The sequence below is a fragment of the Mesoplodon bidens genome (genome assembly GCF_964165515.1).
Source record: "Mesoplodon bidens genome assembly, contig: HAP1_SCAFFOLD_92, whole genome shotgun sequence".
NCBI lineage: Eukaryota > Metazoa > Chordata > Mammalia > Artiodactyla > Ziphiidae > Mesoplodon > Mesoplodon bidens.
Genome location: NW_027672608.1, coordinates 910,106 through 925,663, shown reverse-complemented (window position 1 = coordinate 925,663; position 15,558 = coordinate 910,106). Strand labels below are relative to the sequence as shown.

Here is a 15,558-nt window from a genome sequence, read left to right as displayed (position 1 = left end):
GCATGAAACCAAAGATAATTAAACACAAATTAAAATTATAGAAATTAACCAGCTATTTATTTCATTAAAACTCGCTTCATAGAATTATCTAATGTGAATTAATTCTCAATGACAAAACAGTATCATAAAAAATTTGCTCAAATGATGACATTATCAATCTCATCTACTTTTATATTTGAAGTGTTATTAATTAAGAAATACATTTTGGATCTGGTATCATTAAAAAATTCTAATCTCTAAACAATATATGGAGCCTAATTAAATAAATATTTCCTTTTACTTTTGACCACATCTTCTCCCCTGCAGACATGGGCAGAGACAACCAGACTGGAGTCACAGAATTCATTCTTCTGGGACTCTCTGGGCAGTCAGAGCAGGAGGAGGTTCTCTTTGGGCTGTTCTTGTGGATGTACCTGGTCACCCTCATTGGGAAATTTCTCATTGTCTTGGCTATCAGCTGTGACAGTCATCTCCAAACACCCATGTCCTTATTCTTGGCCAACCTCTCCTGTGTCAACATCTGCTTTTCATCAGTCACAATCCCCAAAAAGCTGGTGAATCACATACTGTGAAGCAAGTCTTTCTCTTACATGGTATGTACGACCCAGATTTACTTCTTCATCATTTTCATCAACAGAGATGGGTTCCTCCACTGTGTGATGGCCTATGATGATTATACTGCCATCTGTTGCCCACTCCACTACACCATGATCATGAGGCCCAAACTCTGTGTCCTTCTGGTGGCTGCATCTTGGCTCAGTACAAATCTGCATGCTCTCCTACAGACTCTTCTCATGGTGCAACTCACATTTTGTTCCAACAATGCTGTGTATAACTTTTTCTGTGACCCTTATCCTATTCTAAAACTCTCTTGTTTGAATACCTTTATCAATGACCTGATGGTATTCACTGTGGGTGAACTGGTATTTATGACACCATTTGCATGTATCATCATTTTATATGATTCCATCTTCTCTAATGTACTGAAGTTGCCATCTGTCCATGGAATAAGGAAAGCCCTGTCCACGTGTGGATCCCACCTCACTGTGGCCTCCCTGTTCTATGGGGCAATCCTGGGAGTCTATAAGCACCCTTCATCCTCGTACTCAGTGCAAGATGTGGTGACTATTGTCATCTTCACAGTGGTGACTCCTCTCATCAATCTCTTCATCTACAGCTTGAGAAATCATGACATGAAGGGAGCTTTAAGGAAACTAATTTCATATTCTATACTTTAAACTTTTAGAACTGAGAGGACTCTTGGATAGCATACATTTTTTCATTTTACAGACCAAGAAACTGAGTCCCTATAGGTGTAAATTTACCCATGACTATTCCTGTAATTAATGATATGTGATCATGGTCATGCTTTCAAATATGAGGCTGATAGGTGCTCATAAGTCATAAAACCATTAGTTATGTATAAAAAGGTGTGATTTTAAAACACTCATTTTACAGACAACAAAAATTCAGGAAAAGACAGGATTGGGTCCAGCAACCCTATGAGACAGTGGCTACTATATGGTCTGAGAATTTCAGAAAACTTTAGAGTTGGCTCTCCTCAGTGTCACCTGTCCTCTATGGCCTCACATTAGGAGATGTTAAATTATCCCCAATTTACTGAGTCACAGAAAAGTTACCTTTTCCAGGGCTGTACAACGAGCAATTATTGGTTACAAATGGTGCTGTTACTTTCAGGGTCTTTGGTCATTACTGAATTAGTTAACTTTTCCTGTGTCTTAGGCTCAATTCCTACCTTCTCCTCTCACAGCTCAGAACCTAGCCCTGCACTATTCTTCTTCCCCCACAACCAATCTAACTTTTTGGTGCTTTATTGCCTGGCATGGGTGTCAGGGATGGGTATCAGAGGGTGGCGAGCCTCAGACAGTAGCTAGAATTCCTCATATAAATCTCGGTATCCCTTCAAATTTAAATGGGCTAAGAGAAGCAGAGGTTCCCTTAATGCTAAACTGTCCAGAGTTCCTATAACACCTTAGGAACATGAAAACATGAATTAATTACAGGATTTGGATTAGAACCCAGAACTTCTGACTCCAAGTCCAGAGTTTGTTCCAATCCATGGGGATAGTTTCCAGGAGTCCTTGCCTCTTTTCCTACTCTACACGTGAGGGTTCCCACCTCGTCTTCCCTGGTGTCCAGGGAGCACTCACCTAAATCTCCAGTGGTCATTCTTCAGAAGCCTTCAATTCCTCATTGGACTTCTCTCCTTTCTCAATCTTCTCTACTCTCGTGAAAAATCAGTACTCATTGTCCTCACTATCACCTCCTTTCCCACTTGGTCCCAACACTGACCAGCTCTTACCATGAGCACAGCAACAGGCTTATCGTGGTTCTGACTGCCTCCTGCTTCCCCCTACACATATCTGTCCTGCACACAGGATCAGTTTAATCCTCCTAAAACATTGATGACATCCTGTCAGCCACTCCTTATAGAAATATTGAAGAGGCCAGGATAAATCCAAGTATTACCTTCAAATACAAGCCCAAGATGACTCGGCCCCGAGCCATACATACAACTTTGTTTGTCATCAACTCACATAATTATATGTTCCATGACTTTCTCCTAATTCTCTTCCTCTTTCTTTCATTTGTCTGCTGAAAAACTCCCTTGATTTTTTTTTTTGTGGTACACGGACCGCTCACAGTTGTGGCCTCTCCCATTGTGGAGCACAGGCTCTGGACGTGCAGGCTCAGCGGCCATGGCTCACGGGCCCAGCCGCTCTGCGGCATATGGGATCCTCCCGTACCCGGGCACGAACCCGTATCCTCTGCATCGGCAGGTGGACTCCCAAACACTGCGCCACCAGGAAAGCCCTCCCTTGATTTTTAAAGACTCTAATAATTGTGCATTCCCCTTAACTCCTTTACTAATTACATCTCACAGACATGTACTGAGCACACAACACAGTTCTTCTTGGTTGTAGTAAATGAACTCCCAAATGTATTGTTGGTGCCAGTTGGAACCTGACTACATGTGACAAAATCAATGTAGTGTTCTGAACTGTTAAGTTTTATTTTAGAAGTAGTTTAGTGCAAATGTTTGAGATATAATAACATGGATAATGTTGGTGTTTAAGGTTACATGACTCATTTTTGTCTCATCATATTCTTCCTTGCATTACCCATATCTGCATACATGTCTCCTCTGGTTATTACATTACATATTCACTTTGATAAAATACCATAGATTACGCATGGGCACATCCCATACAATGCTCAGTAGAGTTTTTGTTCATCCCAAATAATCATGAATTGAAAAATCACTGATGATGTGTTAGGCAAGTCTAAAGGTAACCTGGGAAGTGAACATTCCTAGACACACAAAAAATCAGAAGGGTAAAAATTTAAATCTAGGGAACTAAAGTACTGAGAAGGTTACTCCAGAACACAGAAAGGTTTCACTGCATACTGGGACCCAAAGAAGCAGCAGGGTTGAATGAAAAGGGCCATGTTTGGGATATAGTTTTATTGCTCATCCATCTCTCCCTCAACTGTCAGTCAGAAGTTGGCTGTGAGAAGGAGCATGAGGATAGAGAGAAATCAGTGAACTTACAATAGGGTACAAAGTCAAAGGGAAAATCACTCTCTATCTACATGGTCCCCACTCGTTCATCTCAAGGGAGAAATCATCATTCACCAGACAGAAGATCCTGTCTGAAGGGGAAAAGAAATCTCAGCAGTGTGGTGTTAGCAGAAAGAGGAAAGGCCTCTGTCTTGCTCAGACTGGCTGTGGTGTGAGGTTATATGCTGTTTAATTCTACCAGAGCCTCAACTCTTTAAACCTCCTACTTCTGAGGACCACCTTCAACTCCATCTTCACTGGCTCCTTGCATTACTTCAACCACTTAAGGGGAATGAAGGGGAAATAAGAAAAGGGGTTTACTCTAAGGTCCAGGTAGAATCAGCCTCTGTTGTGGTTTCCTGCATGTGAGAGTCACACATGACATGAAGTGGTCATAAATTAAAGCTCAGCCTCATGCAGGGCTTCGAGGGACCTCTGCCCATAGAAGCAAAGCAGTGCCAGGCTGGCAGAGTCCGCCCTGGGAGCAACCAGGAAATCAGGATTGTGTCTGGGAGTTCACCCTCCAGAGCCTGAGTTAGCGGATGCCAGGCCTCTGCCAGGAGCCTCTTCTCTGCAGCTGGGACTCCCTAAAGGCACCACCCCCACTTCCCCACAGGCAACTTCCATCTAGCACTAGTTAGCCAACAGTAACAGCTCTTTGTGAGCCAATTAAAACCATTTGGACACAAACCACCTAGAGGGGTGGGATAGGGTGGGTGGGAGGGAGGGAGATTAAAGAGGGAAGAGATATGGGATCATATGTATATGTATAACTGATTCACTTTGTTATAATGCAGAAACTAACACACTATTGTAAAGGAGTTATACTCCAATAAAGATGTTTAAAAAAACAACAAAAACAAACAAACAAAAAACATATGGAGGGAAAAGTTTGGCTTCACCTCAATGATGTTGGAATAAAGGCTCATCCTTCTTCCTGGCACATTTCCCCAGATACTGTTCTCCCTGGAGGGAGCAAGGATTGTTCCATGTCACGGCCATTGGAGGTCTTTTCAAGTTTCATGGAATCATTTTCCTCTAACTTGTCCTTCAAGTGTCTGTTCCAAGGCCAGGGTTTCCATCAGAGTCCAGCACCATCTCTCATGAGCTGAAGAAGCCCTTCCTGCTATTCCCTGGATATTGTAGCCTAGTAGATATTCTTAGTGTTCTGCCTGTAATATCTTGTCTCCTTGTGCTTGAGGGCAGAAAGCTAGGCTTTATATGAACTTTATCTATCACATTGTCAATTGGCCTTCAAGTAGATGACTTTGTTCTCGGCATTGACCTTTTGTCACTTGAATATTGAAAGCTGGCTATGTCTAACTTACGAACTCTGATTCCAAATGAATCTGGTTTTCTAGATTAACTTTTCATTTGTGAGCCACACAGAGGTACCCAGTGTATTGCCAAGCCCACCGTCAAAACAGGCCAACTTTTATTCATTCTAAACTTCAGGCATATCCTGTTGCTCATCAAAAACTACTGGTTCAGGTTCATCATGATTTCTAAATGTGAGATACAACTGATATAAAGGCACAAACTTGCCCCTGTATTGTGGATGGATATATTTGCCAAGAAGGATGTGAGGTTATCTTTGTTGCATGAAAGTAGCTGCAGATGTCCCTTAAGAATTCAGACTTGATGATGCAGATCAAATCCCACAATACAAAGCCATGATTACAACACAAACTCCCTATAGAACCTAAAAAGACCAAAGAACTGCCTAGTGATCCAGTTGTCTCAAGAAATTTCTATCGTAAACAAATTCAGCTTATATCCTTAAAAATTGTCATAATGAAGCCAAAAGTAGTCTCAAGAAATCATATCTAATATAATATTTTGGTAAAGAAGTTATTCAAAGCCAAATAGGTAAATAAATTACTCTGACTTTACTACATGAAGTGGGGAGGAGAGGATCAGGAAGGAGGGAACAGGGACATGGTATAATACTGATGACATTTATATGGTCAGGCCACTCAGGATAGGGGTTCTCTTCCTCTCTGAACATCCCCTGCTCAACCACTGCCTGCTTCCCCTATACCCTACTCACACGACTGAACTTCCTACATGCTTGCCCCAGGCCCAGGCTACTGATTGTCCTTATCAAAGGGGTAGTATGGGTCCTGGTAACTAATGCGCCAAACTGATGTAATTCCCTCTATAACTGGCAATCTACACCCCCTACCATCCATTAAGCCACTGATGTCTCTGTTGCTGACTCCAGGCTTCTTCTTTGGTCTTAAACTGGGCAAATGTAGGCCTTATAGGCCTGCTGGGTGCAGCCCAACAGTTGGCAGAGCCAGCCAGGAGAACAAGGAAACTCCAGTGAGCACTGAGATGTTGGGAAATACAGGATGGGGAATGGAATGTTGCAGGGGTTGTCCACTAGCTTGTGGGGCCTGAAGGTTGTGGGTTTTATCCCGGGGTGGCCGGCCATTCACACGTGGGGTCCAAAAGTTGAGGGGGTAATCCTGAAAGTTGCAGGGGTAGTACTGCAGTGGATGTCTACTAGTATGTGGGACCCTGTAGTGGCTGTGCATGATGAATGGGGGCTGCCAAGAGATCTGGAGAACAATGGCCCCTCATGGCTCTGCTATTGTATCAAAGTGAGCCTTCTGTAATTGGTTAAGCTAGCTCTCTGGAAGGAATTGGTATTTCTCTTCCTGTACCTTTGAGATGTATGCGATCTGCCTGGGTTCTCAGGAACTTTAATCTAATCATATGTGATCTCTAAGAGTACACGAACAAAAAGGAGCAAGGTTTTTAAAAATCTTTATTGGAATAATTATGCTTTGGGAATGTCTATCTAAAATAGTCTCTCAAGATTTTTGTAACTTGAAACTAAACTAAGTTACATGAAGAGAATTCATTGACTAAGTCATTTCAAAAAAGGTAAAATAATGGAACATTAATTCCTGGGCAGGTCTAAGTTTAACTACTTTTGCCGGCTTAGGAGAATAAGACTAAAGCATTAAGCTTTCCAACCAGGAAATGCACAATTGTTTCTTGGTTTTTGCGAGAGATTAAGGTTTTTTAGGGTTAAGATTATAATCAGTCATAATTCTAGTTACTATAACCAAGATGCTTTATCGCATACATTGTGATAATATGTTTAACTGTGACTTTTTAAGTCTTTTGTCTTTTGTAGACAGTTATTGTTGTACTCTGATGCTTTTGCAAAAGTGCTTTATCTTCCAGATTCATAGGAACGACCTTTTGACAATAACAGGTCTCTGATAAATTTCAGATTACAGTTCAGAACTGGGTAAGAACTTAAATAATCCTAAAGGAAAACCTGATGTCTTCTTAAAAAGTTAATGGAAGGATTGGTTACTGAGTGAACTGGTGAATATGGTCATAATATTTATGGGTTATGTCTGGAAAGTTTTGATATGTGTTTTCCAGATAGAGGGATGCCCTTCCCCTCAAGTTAGTTGTGACTTACAGCAATTGGGTAAACTACTTCTGAGGGTAGAATTGAAACATTTTTCTTTTCTCTCTGCCCAGTCCCTCCAAAAACTGGGACTCTTGGTTTCTGAGCAGCCTTATCAGGTGAATGGGAAAGACTGTCTCCTGGCATGTGCAGGAATCTTGATATTTGGGATACCTCTAGAAGACAGAAATCCACTGAGGTGGAGGCTTATGGCAGTCTTTTGTCATGGTGTTCCTGGCCTTGAGAGGCCTTTGGGGAATTCAGTCTGAGACTTCTGAGGACTTCTACCTCAGCCAGTTTGAAGGAGCTGATATGATCAATTACACACAAACTAGTTTTGATTTGCTGTGTTTGGTGGAGATGAGGGTTATTTCAGAGAGAAAAAAGACTATATTTTAGGGGATGTTAAATTCTAGTTCTGTTAGGTAAGGTCTGTATTTATGACAGTTATTGTGTCTGATGTTATTGCCCTGATGTTCTGAATGGAAATAAAATTATCTAGCGAAATTTTCACAGATTATGACTACTCATGAAATGTGACACTGCTTGCTTTAAGTCTGCTGCTAATAGCACATGTGCAATGCTTGTGTGACAATTGAGTGTAAGTGATAAAACGTATAGCATATATAGTGTTTCCTCATTAACATATCTCTGAGCCTGTTCCTGAGATCAGCTTAGTTTTCCTCCAATGTGAATGAATAGGTGAATATAAAGGAGACCTAACAGCGAGGGACATGATCTGAACCTGAGGCAGGAGCCAGCACCCCAGCATTGAGGGATGGATATTTTGAGCATCTTTGCTTTCTATCAAGATTTGCAATCAAAAGGGGAAATGATGGAAAATATGCACATATTCAGGCATGGGGAAGTCAGAGGGCTTATGCATGTTTTAACTTAAATTTTACCAGCCATTTATGATAAAAATCCTGCAGAAAGTAGGCATAGAGGGAACTTTCCTCAACATAATAAAGGCCATATATAACAAACCCACAGCCAACATCGTCCTCAATGGTGAAAAACTGAAACCATTTCCCTAAGATTAGGAACAAGACAAGGTTGCCCACTCTCACCACTCTTATTCAACATAGTTTTGGAAGTTTTAGCCACAGCAATCAGAGAAGAAAACGAAATAAAAGGAATCCAAATCAGAAAAGAAGAAGTAAAGCTGTCACTGTTTGCAGATGATAATGTACTCTACATAGAGAATCCTAAAGATGCTACCAGAAAACTACTAGAGCTAAACAATGAATTTGGTAAAGTAGCAGGATACAAAATTAATGCACAGAAATCTCTGGCATTCCTATACACTAATGATGAAAAATCTGAAAGTGAAATTAAGAAAACACTCTCATTTACCATTGCAACAAAAAGAAAAAAATATCTAGGAATAAACTTACCTAAGGAGACAAAAGACCTGTATGCAGAAAATTATAAGACACTGATGAAAGAAATTAAATTTGAAACAAATAGATGGAGAGATATACCCATGTTCTTGGATTGGAAGAACCAACATTGTGAAAATGACTCTTCCACCCAAAGCAATCTACAGATTCAATGCAATCCCTATCAAACTACCACTGGCATTTTTCACAGAACTAGAATAAAAAAATTCACAATTTGTATGGAAACACAAAAGACCCCGAATAGCCAAAGCAATCTTAAGAATGAAAAACGGAGCTGGAGGAATCAGGTTCCCTGACTTCAGACTATACAACAAAGCTACAGTAATCAAGACAGCATGGTACTGGTACAAAACAGAAATATAGATCAATGGAACAGGATAGAAAGACCAGAGATAAACTCACACACATATGGTCAACTTATCTTTGATAAAGGAGGCAGGAATGTACAGTGGAGAAAGGACAGCCTCTTCAATAATTGGTGCTGGGGAAACTGGACAGGTACATGTAAAAGTATGAGATTAGGACACTCCCTAACACCATACACAAAAATAAGCTCAAAATGGATTAAAGATCTAAATGTAAGGCCAGAAACTATGAAACTCTTAGAGGAAAACATAGGCAGAACACTCTATGACATAAATCACAGCAAGATCCTTTTGGACCCACCTCCTATAGAAATGGATATAAAAACAAAAATAAACTAATGGGACCTAATGAAACTTCAAAACTTTGCACAGCAAAGGAAACCATAAATAAGGCAACTCTCAGAATGGGAGAAAATATTTGCAAATGAAGCAACATTTTCAGTTGGATTAATCTCCAAAATTTACAAGCAGCTCATGCAGCTCAATAACCAAAATGCAAACAACCCAATCCAAAAATGGGCAGAAGACCTGAATCGACATTTCTCCAAAGACATACAGATTGCCAACAAACACATGAAAGAATGCTCAACATCATTAATCATTAGAGATATGCAAATCAAAACTACAATGAGGTATCATCTCACTCTGGTCAGAATGGCCATCATCAAAAAGTCTAGAAACAATAAATGCTGGAGAGGGTGTGGAGAAAAGGGAACACTCTTGCACTGCTTGTGGGAATATAAATTGATACAGCCACTATGGAGAACAGTATGCAGCTTCCTTAAAAAACTACAAATAGAACTACCATATGACCCAGCAATCCCACTACTGGACATATACCCTGAGAAAACCGTAATTCAAAAAGAGTCATGTACCAAAATGTTCATTGTAGCTCTATTTACAATAGCCCGGAGATGGAAACACCCTAAGTGTCCATCATCAGATGAATAGATAAAGAAGATGTGGTACATATATACAATGGAATATAACTCAGCCATAAAAAGAAATGAAATTGACTTATTTGTAGTGAGGTGCATGGATCTAGAGTCTGTCATACAGAGTGAAGTAAGTCAGAAAGAGAAAGACAAATACCGTATGCTAACACATATATATGGAATCTAAGAAAAAAATGTCATGAAGAACGTAGGGGTAAGATGGGAATAATGACACAGACCTACTAGAGAATGGACTTGAGGATATGGGGAGTGGGAAGGGTAAGCTGTGACAAAGTGAGAGAGTGGCATGGACATATATACACTACCAAATGTAAAATAGATAGTGGGAAGCAGCCTTATAGCACAAGGAAGTCAGCTCGGTGGTCTGTGACCACCTAGAGCGGTCGGATAGGGAGGGTGGGAGGGAGGGAGATGCAAGAGGGAAGAGATATGGGAACATATGTATATGTATAACTGATTCTTTTCGTTATAAAGCAGAAACTAACACACTATTGTAAAGCAATTATAATCCAATAAAGATGTAAAAAAAAACAACTAAACATAGAATTATGATATGACCCAGCAATCCCACTACTGGGCACATACCCTGAGAAAACCATATTCAAAAAGACACATGCACCACACCCCAATGTTCACTGCAGCACTATTTACAATAGCCAGGTCATGGAAGCCACCTAAATGCCCATTGACAGATGAATGGATAAAAAACATGTGGTACATATATACAATGGAATATTACTCAGCCATAAAAAGGAACGTAATTGGGTCATTTGTTGAGACATGGATGAACCTAGAGACTGTCATACAGAGTGAAGTAAGTCAGAAAGAGAAAAACAAATATCGCATATTAACACATGTATGTGGAACCTAGAAAAATGGTACAGATGGACTGGTTTGCAGGGCAGAAATTGAGACACATGTGGAGAACAGATGTATGGACACTAGGGGAGGAAAGTGGCAGTGGGCAGGGTTGAGGTGACGAATTGGGAGATTGGGATTGACATGTATACACTGATGTGTATGAAATGGATGACTAATAAGAACCTGCAGTATATAAAAAAAATAGTGAGGGAAGCTGTGTATGTGGATAAGGTAGGAGGTATATGGGAGCTCTCCGTACCTTCTGCTCAGTTTTCCTGTGAAGCTAACACTGATCTAAAAAAGTAAAGTCTACTAAAAATGTTGGTAAAACTGGTTTGGGAGAGAAGATAAAACATCCAATTTAAAACATACTAAGTTTGAGATGCCTAAAAGAGACACTTGCTGAGAGAGTGAAAGAGATACTGTTAACTCTGTCAAATAACACTGTTTGGTGTGTTAAATACTGTCATACTATTATTTGGTAGAAAATTTCCTATAAAAATTCTATGGATACTAAAAAGTTATTTTGATCAAAAAAATCACCTAATTATTTAATAAATAAATTGGTTGTTAATGGCCCATTTTACAATATAAGTCCTGGTGACCAGGTATATACTAACCTGTCTTCTTTTCTGTATTAAAAAGCTAACAAGCACATTATTGTACTATAGTTTTGGAAGATGTTGCCACTGGGGAAATGGTAAAGTATACACAGGAGCCCTGTGTGTTATTTCTGACAACTGCATGTCAATCAGTAATGATCTCAAAATACAGTTTAATGAAAAAAAAAATTAACCAAAGAACAAGGGGATGGGTGATAGGTAATAAGATAAGGAAATCCTTTCTCTTTCTCTGTGAAAGAATTTGACCTTGGAATAGCATTTTAGCTCTGTTCCCCTGGTAACCACCCAAGAAAGTATGTCAACTGTGTTTCTGAACAATCTTATTTATGTTTCTGACTGCCTTGGTAACATGCTCAAAAGATTCATCAGCTGCATGATGAGGCAACATTGCTTAAGATAAAAATGACTCCTGATTGGTAAAGTGTATTTACACTGGGCAAGTCCCTTGCAGGAACCTTGGAAACTCAGCTGTTCTCATAGGCTGTTACAAGATACATTAGATCTGATAGGGCCTAGGGCTTCAAAGCCATCATGAGTCTTGCTTCCTTGTACCTGAGCTATCATTTGAAACATCTGAGGAGACAGCTGCTGAATAGTTGTATGCACCTCTGGAAAGACCACTCCCACTGAAGGGAAATATCTGACAAAGACCAGCTGGCACACTGCACTCCTTGTATCTATTCAAAACATAAATGAAACAATAAAATGGTGTGAAGCCAGCTGAAATTATGGCTGCTGGGCCAGAAGATACTTCTGGATACTTGGAGGATGTGGAGGATAATGGCCCCAAAGTTACACCTATCTAATCTTAGCTATATATTCTTGGATAGAAGGTATAAGATCTAAATTTTTCTGTATGTTAAGATGCATGGGTACGTTTATTAATCATAATTTTTTACCTTTACCTCTTGGGACAGAAAATGCTCACTTCAACTTAAAGACTATTCTCAGATTTGTCCTTCTGTGTGGGCCATTGTTACCTGGTGTCTGGAGGCCTTGAGAACACACAGAATCACATGCCTTATGAGCATAGTGCTTTAGACACAGGAGGAAATCTGTAAGGGGTATCTTGAAATCTTTACAAAATATATTCTATGCTAGCAAGAGATTAATATGCCACAATTTGCTAAGTCACATTTCTTGGGCTGATGTATTGCTGAGCCAAGAAATGAAAGAAAGTATTAATGTAATGTCATAAATAATGTGAATGAGAATAGAATAAGTGTGGATTACTTGTTAGAACTGGATCAATTTTAAATGTTTCAAAATATGTGCTCCTTAAACCTAGCCAATGATTTTAGCCCTATAGCACAAGATTAGATTTGGGTTTCAATGTTATTAATTGGTGTAGGTATAATGATATGCAGTACTGATTACACATGCATGTTGTTATGTATTAGACAATTCATTAATTAAACCTCTTATAGGAAAAATTTTAAAGATGATGTAAGGATTCGAACCATGGGGATGACGTGCAGTGTGACCCATGAAGTCTACTGGTGGTAGAGCAAGCAGTGTGCTTCCAAGTGGCGTCATCTGAAGACACAAAGCTGTGCCACAGCTCTGGTACACAGCTGAACAACGATGAACATAGCATATAGAGAGAATGTAGAGTCTGTGCTCAGGATAAATTTTTTTTAAATTAATTTATTTTATTTTATTTATTTTTGGCTGTGCTGGGTCTTCGTTGCTGTGTTCAGGCTTTCTCTAGTTGCAGCGACTGGGGGCTACTCTTCGTGGCAGTGCACTGGCTTCTCATTGTGGTGGTTTCTCTCGTTGTTGGAGAACAGGCTCTAGGCATGCGGGCTTCAGTAGTTGTGGCTTGTGGGCTCTAGAGTGCAGGCTCAGTAGTTGTGGCGCACAGATTTAGTTGCTCCGTGGCCTGTGGGACCTTCCCGGACCAGGGCTGGAACCCGTCTCCCTTGCATTGGCAGGCGGATTCTTAACTACTGTGTTACCAGGGAAGCCCAGGATAAAAGTTCTTAACAGCATGAAACAACTGGACTGAGTTTTATATCGTTTTTTTTTTTTTTTTGTGGTATGTGGGCCTCTCACTGTTGTGGCCTCTCCCATTGCGGACCACACGCTCCGGACGTGTAGGCTCAGCGGCCATGGCTCACGGGCCCAGCCGCTCCGCGGCATGTGGACCAGGGCACGAACCTGTGTCCCCTGCATCGGCAGGCGGACTCTCAACTACTGCGCCACCAGGGAAGCCCTTATATCAGTTTTGATATGAATTTTATCAATCTGAGTTTGATGAAATTCAGCCAGTCTTTTCAGAGGCATTCCCTACCTACAGAACCATTGTTTGACACACCTAAATTCACCAAGGATTGTTTAGGAGCAGTTACTGTGACCAAAAGGCTAAGGGATAGTTTAAAGCATCTAGAGGTTTAGTAAAATTTAATTTATGTTTGGGAGAATAAGAAAAATAGCTCTGATGGAGGACATCCCACATCACTGCAATTCCTGACTCCCTTCAGATCTGCTTGTGTCCTTTGGTACCAAGTAAATCATATTTCACAGAGACCTTGAAAACTGTGATAGTGACTTGAAAGAGACTTGAGCTGATACTTCACAAAAGAACATATACAAGTGGCCCATGAGCACCTGAAAAGGGTCTCAAAATCATTAGTCTTCTGGGAAATACGAATTGAAAGTACAATGAGATGCCATTATGCACTCAGTAAAAGGCTAAAATGAAAGAGATGACAGTGCCAAGTGTTGGTGAACATGTGGGAACTCTCCTGCATTGCTCCTGGGAGTGTAAAATGAGAAAACCACTTTGGAAAGCTAGTTAATAGTTTGTTATAAAGTTAAACGTCACCTACTGTTATGGACTGAATGTTTGTGTTCCTCCCAAAATGCATATGTTGAAGTCCTAACCCCCAGTGGATGGCATTTGAAAATGAGGCTTTTGGGAAGTAATCAGGGCTAGTTGAGGTCACGAGGGTGGGGCCCTCATGATGGGATTACGGCCCTTATAAGAAGAGATACTAGGGAGCTTGCTCTCTCTCTCTTTCCTGCACTCACAAAGAGATCATGTGAGCACACAGCAAGATGGCAGCTGCCTACAAGCCAAGAGAAGAGGCCTCAGAATAAACCCTACCTTGCTGGTGCCTTAACCTTACACTTCTCAGATCAGACTTCCCAGGTCTTTTTAGCCTCAAGAACAGTGAGAAATAAATTTCTGTTGTTTAAACCACCCAGTCTGTGTATTTTGTTATGGCAGCCCAAGCAGAGTAATACACCTACCCCACAACCAGTTGTTCTAGCCTTAGGTATTTACTCAAGAGAAATAAATCGATGCCCACCAAAAGACTTGTGCACCAGTGTTCATGGCAGCTTTATTCATAATAACTTAGAAACAATCCAAGTGTGCATCAACAGGTGAATGCATAAATACTGTTGTACATTTGTGCAATGAAATACTACACAGTGGGACTTCCCTGGTGGTCTAGTGGCTAAGAATCCACCTTACAATGCGGGAGATGTGGGTTTGATCCCTGGATGGAGAACTAAGATTCCACATTCAGCAGGGCAACTAAGCCCGTGCAGTGCAACTACTGAGCCTGCACGCCACAACTAAGAGAGCCTGCACACAGCAACTAGAGAGGAGCCCACATACCACAATGAAGAGCCCACATGCCACAACTAAGACCCGATGAAGCAAAAAGTAAAATTAATGAAATAAATATTTTTAAAAGAATGTAAATTCTATTGATATTGGGTATTTTTTTAAAAAGAAAAAATAATACACAGTAATGGAAGAAGTATCGATACACAGACCATAATAAATTAATCTCATAAATAATATGTTGAGGGAGAGAAGTGAGACACAAAAAAGTACATACTATAAGATTCCATTTATATGAAGTTTTAGAACTGGCAAAACTAATATACAGCAAAAAATATCAGAAGAGTGGGTGCTTCTGGGTGGGTGGTTTTGAGTGGGAAGTAGTTTGAGGGAACTTTCTGGAATAATGAGAATGTTCCATGTTTTATTTGGGGTCAAACAAATTTATCAAATTTGACGAAAATGTACACTTACAAATCTGCATTTAAAAAAGAGAATAAATGAAAAGACAAGAAGCTTCATTAACATGACTGTTTCAAGTTGTTGTTTTGGCCAGTTTGTGATATTGTGATTTATAATAAGAAATATATATATGATCTTCAACCAGTTTCTGGCACAGAGCTCCCAAAACCCTTGGGATTTCCTAAGTGGTAAGAGAGATAAATGTGTCTTTTGATATTCATAACAAGCTCTTGTCAACCACACCAGACCTTATGTTAATGAACTAATTTTTGGAAAACACCTAAAGATGGGGGCA

At 40.2% G+C, this 15,558-nt stretch overlaps 1 pseudogene across 1 annotated transcript; it reads left to right on the top strand.

The window, feature by feature from the left end:
- The first annotated feature begins 308 nt into the window (after positions 1-308).
- LOC308609905 (olfactory receptor 1f45-like) lies at positions 309-1,238 on the top strand (annotated as a pseudogene). Its single transcript has one exon. The product of its transcript is annotated as an olfactory receptor 1f45-like (transcript).
- Positions 1,239-15,558: the final 14,320 nt, after the last annotated feature.